Below are 10,891 nucleotides of genomic sequence, written 5' to 3'. Positions count from 1 at the left end.
TCGTGCAGAAGGCAACCGAGGGACTATTTTATTTTGAACATCATTATTTACTAATACAAACTATTTAAATTAGAGTGTGTATTTTTCTTTCATATTGTCACACTTGGTAACCGTTTTATAAAAGCAATAGCTCACTTCATATACCACGGCCTGTCGTGAGCTTAAATAATAGCCTACAAATTATGTTAATATGAACTGTTAAGTATATTAATTAGGGCTGTCAAACGATTACAATTTTTAATCAGATTAATCACAGCTTAAAAATTAATTAATCATGATTAACCACCATTCGAACTATGTCCAAAATATGCCATTTATTTATGCATATTGTTGTGGGAATGGAAAGATAAATGAAAGAAGGCGGATATATCCATTTAACACAGTATCTATGTTTATTATAACATTTTTCTGCGTGTCAAAATGAAAGACAGCCCACACACCTATCAATCATCAAACCGTGGGGTCTTAATTCATTACGTGTTGATTTCTATCAACGGGGGAGTACTTCAGGAAAGTCGACGGGGGGGGGGGGGGCGGCTAGTGGAGTACTTCGTGACCACAGAGTGTGAACGTTGTGTTTGGCTGTTTTAGCGCAGTTCTCCAGTGAAGGGGGGGAGTCTCCCTCCGCAGCCGGTTGGCGTAGTTTGGGCACAATTCCGTTGTACAGACCGACGTTAACAGCAGCCCTGTCTGTGCACACGGAGACCGACTGTCGTCCGGTGATCTAACCGCCTTCTGGAAAAGCTTCACAAGTACGTCGGTACGCAAATGCGCTTTGTGACACAAGTGACGGTACGCATTTCAGAGAGATTACGCACATAACCTGCGTACCAGTTATGTGCACCCCTGTACTACAGCAAAAGTATTCTTCGTCGGGACTTCCTGCAACAACACCACGCCGTTATCAAAGATGTTCTATTGAGAAGACGATCACTACGTGACAAAAGTTTTCAAAACCGTGGATACTGAAATCAATCTTACTAACTGCTATCTGTGCAATTTACTCCGCGCGAGTTGGCAGACTTTATTTTGCTTCCTTTAACATCATTGTTCATGGTGGGGCTAAGCCATTTCTTGGTATGGGTGTAGCCTACCCCAGCCATACCCTGGCGCTGCCACTGGTGGCACGTATGGGGCGGGCCATTCTGCACATGCGTTACATGCGTTAAATATTTTAACGCAATTAATTCAAATAATTAATTACCGCCGTTAACGCGATAATTTTGACAGCACTAATATTAATATAATAGTGTTTAGTCCTTGTTCCCTCTTTTAATGGAAAAGCTACTGAATTGCTACCTGATTGAAATACACTGAGGGAAACAGCCATGATGGCTTTACTGGTAATTGAGCCGTTAAATCTTCCCACTATAAACTGTGTGTTAGTTTACCTTTCAGAACGCAGCAGTGTTCACCGCTTGTCAGGTGACAACGAACAACCAATCACAGCCCAGCTCACCTGTCTCTTCAGTAAACACCTGTCCTCAGTATATTAGCAGTGTTTTATTTTACTGCAGGGCCAATGTTAGCCGGAGTGAAAGATCTGGGTATTCTTTCACACACAATGACGTCACGAGCTACCAACAATGCAACGCGCGCCATATATATATATATAAATATGCCATTTTCCTGGAGGTGCAAATATCCTGGAGGTGCAAATATAAACAGCTAGCTAACGTAGCTGGCCAGGCAGAGCGCACTAGTTTTTTTTTCTGAATTAACGACCGAAGAAATCGCTGCATGTCTTCGGATTACATCTCTGGACTTGAGGGGTGTGCTCTAGGTCGTTACCAGCGTAAACTAGAGCTGTGTGGGTTGTCGGATTGCCCTTACAGACTGCCTGCAGATGTATGGAAAAACGACCCTCGAAAGTGGCCTTCGTCGATTTTGGCTGCATCTACGTCTAATTTCTGGAAACACCAGGTGAATACCCCACTTGTCACAATAATATTATCATGCCATTGCATATAGGCCTATGTGGTATTTTAGAGTTGACTAGATATTGATTAAGGCAATAGACTATGATATTCTGCTTGCACCTCGTGTGAAATGGCGGATACCAGAAGTACGGTGTCGCCCTCGGCCCAATACCCGTATGTGTGTGTGAAAGAATACTACGAAGCAGGATTTTTGCTTAGCGGCTAACTTCAGGGAAAACTCGGGGTTTCCGGTCCTACGAAGCTGGTTCTCTTTTTAGCAGGCTAGATCTCCATGGTAACTTATGCTGTGCGGCTAACCTGGGGGGTATACTACGAAGCAGGGTTTTCGTTTAGCAAGATAACTTCTGGGATTTCCGGTACTACGAAGCTGGTTCACTTTTTAGCGGGCTAGATCTCCATGGTGACTTATCCTGGAACCTAGTCTGTGATCCGAAGCAGGATAGGTTCCAGGATAAGAGATCAACTCAGCGAAAGCACCACGCCTGCTGACCAATCAGAGCTCAGTGTGCGGAGGAAATACAGTTTAAACTGCCGTTGCATGAAAGACGGCCGGCCAAAATCACCGACTGTGTGAACGTGAAAATGAATAGAACATCACCTCCATCTTCAGAGCAATCTGACTATTATAACTATTATACTATTATGTTAAGAAAGCTTAATTAAATATCTGCCACAACATAAGTAACCGGATTAAAGTAACATTACGTTGCCTACAGTCCGCGGCACTGTGAGTGCAGACGTCGATGTGTCCCATTATCATTCATATCACATCATATATCACATCATAATGTACTAGATAGGACACGGCTGGCTTGAGCGAACGAGTTGATAGCCAGTGTTGTAGGACAGTGGTTTTGTTTTGGATTAAGTCAACCGGCTAACTCAAAACATATCCAGGATATGTTGAATTAGATTCGTAGTATACCCCCCTGGTCGGGACCAGGGGGGTATACTACGAAGCAGGATTTTCGTTTAGCAAGATCACTTCTGGGATTTCCGGTACTACGAAGCTGGTTCACTTTTTAGCGGGCTAGATCTCCACGGTGACTTATCCTGGAACCTAGTCTGTGATCCGAAGCAGGATAGGTTCCAGGATAAGAGATCAACTCAGCGAAAGCACCACGTCTGCTGACCAATCAGAGCTCAGTGTGCGGAGTTTAAAGCGATCAAGTCATATTACAGGAGAAAGGAAATACAGAAAAGCTGCCGTTGCAGGAAAGACGGCCGGCAAAAATCACCGACTGTGTGAACGTGAACATGAATAGAATATCTCCTCCATCTTCAGAGCAATCTGACTATTATAACATTAGCGTTAAGAAAGCTTACTTAAATATCTGCCACAACATAAGTAACCGGATCAGAGTAACATTAAGTACAGTCCGCGGCATATCACTTCATAATGTATCATATATCTCCTGATCTGAGTCAGCTATCTGGCCGTGCAACACTCACAGCGTCACAGACTGGATGCAGAAGTATTATTTTAAGCAACACATTAAGTTGACGAAACACTCGAGACAAATGTAATGAAAGTCAGATCGTGTTTTAGACGGGGCAGTGATATCATAAACCTGTTAATGTACGCATTCAAACACTTGTTCTGTTCCCAGCTGTATTCACCTTGCAGGTGCAGCTCTGTGGCTTTGATCCTGGATCAAGTGTTTAAGTCATGGATGTTTAAAGTTTAACTTCTTCATATTTGTCTAATTATATAGTTGACTTTTCATTCAGGAAGTATGACGCTGCGCTGTCAGTACGCTTCTCCATGTCTGTGATTGGTCGAATGCTCCAGATACCACCCCTCTCATGTGAACGCCTAACTAGATAGGACACGGCTGGCTTGAGCGATCCACTTGATAACCCGCGTCGTAGGACCGCTTAGCGAGAGCGCGTATGTTTTGGATTAGGCCAACCGGCTAACTCAAACATATCCAGGTTAGGTTGAACCGGCTTCGTAGTACAGGCCCCAGTACAGTGTTATTCATGTTATGAGCTCTGCTGCTCCTCTAAGATATACTTTATTGATCTCAATTTGGGAAATATTTTTCTTACAGCCGACTTTAGCTAGCACCTCTTCAAAGACACATGAAACACATTCCTCAAAAGTTACCCTTTATTTAACCCTGAAATTATCAGTGCATAAGTACAGATACACACACAGATACACAGATATACACACACCCCTCTCGGGCCCCTGGTAGTCACACGGCTCCATAATATAATCACTACTTTTCTTCTAAATGAAATGCGGACTTTACAGAATGCATGGTGTTGCACTGCAATAGCAGTTAGAAGAAAAACAATGGGTTTTAATGGAAGTCAATGAGGCATTTTTGACCATGATGGAGTCCAGAGGGAGTATCTGACACTGCGTAAAAAATACTGATGCAATCAAATCAATTTTGCTGCTAATCTCGGACATATTCAAGACTCTAATGAATATCAAAGCCCCCTACTAATTATTATATGGAAAAGAATTAATGTTTTGAGATGAATAATTAAATCATTCAAATAGTGTAAGGTATTTACTGTAAAGGGTTCAAATCCTGAAAATGATTGAATGTTTGTTAGTTTTGAGGAAGTTTTAAGTTTTTAAGTGATTTATGAAAAAAAGCAGAATAAAATATTGATGTATGATAATATGATTTAAAAACATGTAAGAATAAAAGACATTGGATTTTAAAAAATGGACTCAAGAGATGAGAAAAAAATGCAAAAAGGCCAGAGGGAGGCATAAGGGTTAATCTGCTAGTAAAGTGTAAATAAGGATTTATAGAAGATGATTTCATGACTTTAAAATGACAGTGGATGCATTTAACAGAGCTGCAATATTTAAATGTTATTATCACGTTAAGCTCTTGTAATTAATACAGCAGAAAACAGCAGTGTTTCAGCAGTTCATGTTTTCTTTGTTGTTTTGGAATACGCTCTGATCTGATTTTCACTGCAAAATGCATCTTTCCCATGGGACGTTTCCCCTCGTGGACCTGGAAGATAAAATAAACAATCACTTCATACAGAGGTCTTATAACTTTAGTGACTCTGCTACTGATAACATCTGCTCTGTGAATCACTTCCTGTCTTCTGCTTTAAGAAAAACTGAGATATTTATATTCCTCAACGTACCCCGAGGTGGATTTTTGTTCCCTTAAACTAAAATATGAATATGTATGTACTTACAGTATACAATACATGTACCAGTTCCTCATGAATCGCCTAAACGACTACATGTTGTATTGAATCATCCAACATGTTTCAGATACAGTTTAATTTACTCTGAGGGGTCGAGACTGGAAAAGTTTGAGAACCACTGCTGTATAGCATCTTACACAGAGACCCCCTCCTCTTTATCATGTACATCCTTCCCATCAGTCATATCCTCCGCCAACATGGCATCGATTTCCCCTGCTACGCCGATGACACTCAACTCTACCTCTCATCACAGCCACCACCCACTCCACCCTCTCCGTCTGCCTTACAGACCATTAACTATGGATGCAAAAAAAACTTCCTCCAACTCAATAAATCACAAACATGAATCGGCCTGGATTCCCTCACCTGTTCTGCCCAGTGATTCTCACTCACCATTGACAGCTCAAAGTCGACCCCTCCACCCAGATCTGAAACCTCTGTGTTATCTCACCCGATCACCAAACTGCCTTTTTCCAACTCAAGAACACTGTTTTACTGCTACTGAAACCCTCATCCTCGCCCTCATCACCTCCAGACTCGAGTACTGTAATAGCATCCTCTACGGTTCTACGTCCAGAACCCCCCCGCCCGTCTGCTCACCTCCACCCACCGCCGAGACCACGTCACTCCGGTCCTCCCCCCATGTCATAAGTCCGCCAATCTGAATGACTGTGTTTGTTAATTGTAACTTTTGTAAAGCGTGTGTCTGGAAAAGCGCTATATAAATTAAATGTATTATTATTATTATATTAAATACAAATCAATATTTTGAAAGTAGTGTTTGGTCCTGATTACCTGTCTGTAGATTCAGGTGTGTTTTCAGGTGGGATGGAAACTGGAGCCTGGAATTATGAAAGGCACAAAGTGAGTTATTGTTCTAAAAATCAAGCACAGCTCGATGAACCAGAGCAGAGCATCATGAGACAAAAATCTAAAATTCAAATGAGTCTAGTTCCTGTCAGCTCATCGTTGATTTCCAACGGGTAAGTAACGGGTTAACATGTCACGTAGTGCTGAGCCATGTCCACTACTGTAACCTACAGCACAGCAGCCAATCACAGCACATTATTACAAGCCAATCAGAGTTACAGCCAATCACAGCACAGTAGCACCAGCCAATCACAGCACAGTATTACAAGCCCAGCACCAGCCAATCACAGCGCATTGGGGCGGGACCATTGCTCACAGCAGATGAGCTGATATATAATTAAATGTATTCCCACCTAAGCAAATTCCTTACATGTGAAAAACCTAATTGGCAACAAACTGAATCCTAACTCTGATACGAGTTGGTAAATTAAACGTCCGCAGAATTAAGGTGACAAATCTTTGTTCAACAAAAGCTTTCAGTGCAATTGTTTGTTTTAATGGAAGATAACCCGTCAGTTTGTTTAATATTGAGGACAGAAGGTCTCTCATCATTCTTGATCATTTTCCAAAATGCCTCCACGCTCCTCTTTACGTCTCAAACACGTGATAAATTCAACAAGTCCTCCAACTCAAACGACCAAATGGGCCGATTGTTCAGGCGCTTAATACGTCCTATAATTACGTTTTAAAGTGTTCGGCCTCCAGTGCTCCCGTTGAAAGCAAACGTTACAGATGGTCGTTCATTCACAAATAACCCTCTCTGTAAAATCCTAAACTGTAGGATAGTTTGGCATTAAAACGCTTTTTGATTAGATTTCTAGCGAGAAGCGTATATTGTACTTTTAGAATCCACGTCCAGTCGATACGTAGGATCTATAGTTTGATAGATATTACGAAGATGATTTGAGGTATGCGGCAGCCTCCATGTAAAGTTACGGGTTGAAAACAGTATTTCCGGTCTCAACGTTTTCATAATAAAACCAATGATCAAATGATTTAACAGTGATGTCTGCAGAACTCATCCACTAAAAAACATCAGTTTATCCTTTATTGTTAATTATACGACATTTATTGTTTTAAATTGTGTCCAATGCTTTTGTGTTTTTCCCATAGGTTTTTCTCTTTCGATTCTGAGAGACACCTTTCTTTTTTCAGAGGTTTTGACAGGCTAAAACATCGATTGTTTTAGCCGCAATGCATGTTGGGATATGGTGTTTATAAGATATGAAATCTGAAAAACATTTTTTTTAAATAAAATAATACTTTATTCAGAGTGTGCTTGCTTTTCTCTTTGGAAGTCATCACATAACGGCTTTGTAATACACGGTTCGGCTGCATTAAATATTACATATCTGCCGTAGACATTTATAGAGCCCTGATGAGAAGATCTTTTGACAAACTGGAAGAGATGCCGCCAAAACTGAATACGTGACGTGGATCATAAATATATCAGCCATTAAACAACATCTTACATTTCTTTTCACACAATACGTCTCCTTGCAGTATCAACACTAATTCGGCTGACTTTTATATTTGATCCAATTAGTAGATAGTCTGTATTTACACCATAAAGGTGCACAGCTGATATAAAGGGATTTTTTGTAGTTTTTAAAGATATTATTTACTACCTTTCCAACTCCTCAAGCAGTTGACTGTTACAGGTCTATACAAGTTCATGGTACAAAGCATAAGCTTCACATCGAGAGACTGAAACTGTATGTTCCTTTACCGTTCTGTTTTCATTTCACAATAAAGTTAATAGTCATATTATGTTTGATATTATTATGTTTTATTAACTAGACCACTGGTTTTTGAACCCGCGCCGCCTAGTGGTTAAAGCACGTTATTACATTTTGTTGTTGAATACGTTTTATTTGATGAAAACATTAAAATATTAAGAGTAGCCTACATACAACATTGGGGGAAAGTAGAAGGCATGATAGAAATATAGAATAGAAAATATCAAGAAGATACTGTAGTGATCTCTACAATAAAACAGTTTAGTGCAGGACGTCCAAAGATATTAACAGGAGGAACAAAACAGACCAACTAATAAGGCTTTATTTAAACATTAAAGAATACTTTAAGTTAAGGTCTTCTTTTTAATAAGAAAAAAACGTTGGGGTTATCAACAGATAAATATGAAGTCTGACAAAGTACTTAACGTCTAATATATTGCATAGTTTATTGTGGCACTTGACAATCACCTTCCCTGAATTTGACTCAGGTGTAACTAAAGTCTGATTTAAGGGTTGTTTATATTTCACATCATTAATCACAATCTGCAAAGTAACTCAAATAAATGTAGTGGAGTAAAAATACCAGGTTAACCTCTAATTGTAGTGGAGTAGAACAAAGTAGTATGCTGCTGTAACAAAAACATTTCCCAACTTGGGATCAATAAAGTATATCTTATCTTATCTTAAGATGATCGATGGCTACTGCCATCTTTGCACAATGTGCCTCTGAACCTTGACAAGTGCATGTTTCATGCTTATCAATGAACAACAGGAGGGGTCACAGACATAAGACCAGCTGTTAAACAAAGCTCTTCTGACCTTAGCTGGCATGTGGGTTTATTAATTCACCCATTTATTAATGATATGTTTTAAATGTGATAACACCGCTGTGTTTCGTATCCCCTAAACCTCCAGGGTGTATACAGTTTAATACTGGCAACTTCTAATTGTGGGAAATACGAAAACGTCTTATAAAGAGACGTGCCGTAGAACATGTTGCGAAACACACAATAGCCAGCATGTGTAATTTGGGGGGGGGCTGGACCCGGGGGCTGGAGCCGGGGGCTGGACCCGACCAATTCCAGTTTTTGGAAAGTCTGCAGTGGTTCCATTCCATTTCATAGAGCTGTGACGCTCAGCGTAACCTTGTCGCACTGTCAATCCAACATCCAATCACAGAGCTTGATGACTAATCACGGGGTTTGTAAGGCAAGGCGGATGTTGTAGTCCCAAACGATAGCTGGGGATTCTGGGTAGTATAGTGTCTCCGGAAACTGTAGTGTCTAAATTCCGAAAAAACTATTTGTTTCTCTAAATCGAAGGTTAAAAACACAAAAGCATTGTACACAATTTAAACCAATCAATATTGTGTAATTAACAAGGATAAACTGATGTTTTTTAGTGCATGAGTAATGGAGATATCACTGTAATCATTTGACAGTGAGGGGAATATATCCGGTTTTATTATGAAAACTTCGAGACCGGAAAAACTGTTTTCACCCACGCTAACTTTACATGGAAGCTGCATACACGTTATCCTGACAAGACCTCAAATCATCTTCGTAATATCTATCAAACTATAGATCCTACACATCCACTGGACGTGGATTCTAAGAGTACAATACACGCTTCTCGCTAGAAATCGAATCAAAAAGCATTTTAATGACCAAACTATTCCACAATTTAGGATTTTCCAGAGAGGGTTATTTGTGAATAAACGTCCCTCCGGAGCGTTTGCAATGAACGGGACGGGAGCATGTTGTTATATCTCTCACAGGCTCCGCCCTCTACTGGACTCTATGGGTACTACCCTCTATGCAAGCATTCATCGCCTGGACAGGCAGGAAGAGCCTGCCCCACGGGGATTTGTGCGCACTCCACACGGGCTGTGGCTGTGTCGACAGCCTTATTCGACGGTGTGAGTGTGGAGGATATATGCACAGCGGCGTCTTGGTCAACGCCAGGCCCCTTCATAAAGTTTTATCTCTTGGACATGTCTGGCTCTTTCTCCAGCACTGTTTTTTGAGCACACTTTCTGCGAGGTAAGCGCAGCAGAGTGTGCTCTGTCAGCCGCAGCCCAGACTTCTCCACGGTCACAACCGGGTTAAAGGAGAATGTGGGGCAGTGCAGCTGCTGACCAGAAAAGCCGGTCAGGGGCAGTAGGGTGGAATGATGTTGTTGGACGACAGTGCGCGTATACATCAGGGCTCCACCCACTGTACCCATAGAGTCCAGTAGAGGGCGGAGCCTGTGAGAGATATAACGTTGGGTTACGTATTGTAACCCTTGTTATATTAGCACAGGCGGAGCCCTCTACTCAGGGCACTGTCTGTCCTATATCGCTCGCTGAAGAGAGGTGTAGGTTGATAGTCAGGAGGCTTTTATACGGTGAGATGCGCGCGGATTCAGGTAGGCCCGCCCCGGGGCCGGCTACGTCTATAGAAGTCTCAGTAGGTGAATGCTTGCATAGAGGGTAGTACCCATAGAGTCCAGTAGAGATGCCGCCCTCTACTGGAGGGCGGCATCCCCTAATTAGGGATGCCAGCGATTATTCGATTATTCGTTACAGTCTCCATAATCGAAAATTATTTTAAAAATTCGATTTTATTTATATATATTTTTATTATTATTTATGTTTTTAGTTTTTTTTCCGGCTTAGTTTCAACCAAAATATAGACTAATGCTAATAATAGTAATAGTATTAATAATTGTAAATGGCCATTGGTCACACCACCAGTTTGTTTTACTGTAAACTTGGAGGAAGCCAGCAGCAATCGAATAATCGATTTTGATCATGGTCAGTTTCTGGCATCCCTAGTGCTAATATAACAAGGGTTACAATACGTAACCCAACGTTTCTTACACGACCACTAGAGCGCCTCTAGTGGTCGTAAGAGAGCTTGATGACTAATCACGGGGTTTGTAAGGCAAGGCGGATGTTGTAGTCCCAAACGATAGCTGGGGATTCTGGGTAGTATAGTGTCTCCGGAAACTGTAGTGTCTAAATTCCGAAAAAACTATTTGTTTCTCTAAATCGAAGGTTAAAAACACAAAAGTATTGTACACAATTTAAACCAATCAATATTGTGTAATTAACAAGGATAAACTCTTAAAAATAAGAGTTTGTTCTTTGAGTTAGTCAGCTTCAGA

General features: G+C 41.0%; 1 long non-coding RNA gene across 1 annotated transcript; it reads right to left on the bottom strand.

Annotated features, from left to right (window-relative positions):
- Window positions 1-4,035: 4,035 nt before the first annotated feature.
- Window positions 4,036-6,017, bottom strand: LOC117554385. Its single transcript, XR_004570266.1, has 2 exons — window positions 5,928-6,017; window positions 4,036-4,927 (listed from the first exon to the last, which is right to left on the bottom strand). It is a non-coding gene; the product is annotated as an uncharacterized LOC117554385 (long non-coding RNA).
- Window positions 6,018-10,891: the final 4,874 nt, after the last annotated feature.

Source organism: Gymnodraco acuticeps, unplaced genomic scaffold (assembly GCF_902827175.1).
Source record: "Gymnodraco acuticeps unplaced genomic scaffold, fGymAcu1.1, whole genome shotgun sequence".
In the NCBI taxonomy this organism is placed as follows: Eukaryota; Metazoa; Chordata; class Actinopteri; order Perciformes; family Bathydraconidae; genus Gymnodraco; species Gymnodraco acuticeps.
This window is presented reverse-complemented; position numbering and strand designations above follow the sequence as displayed.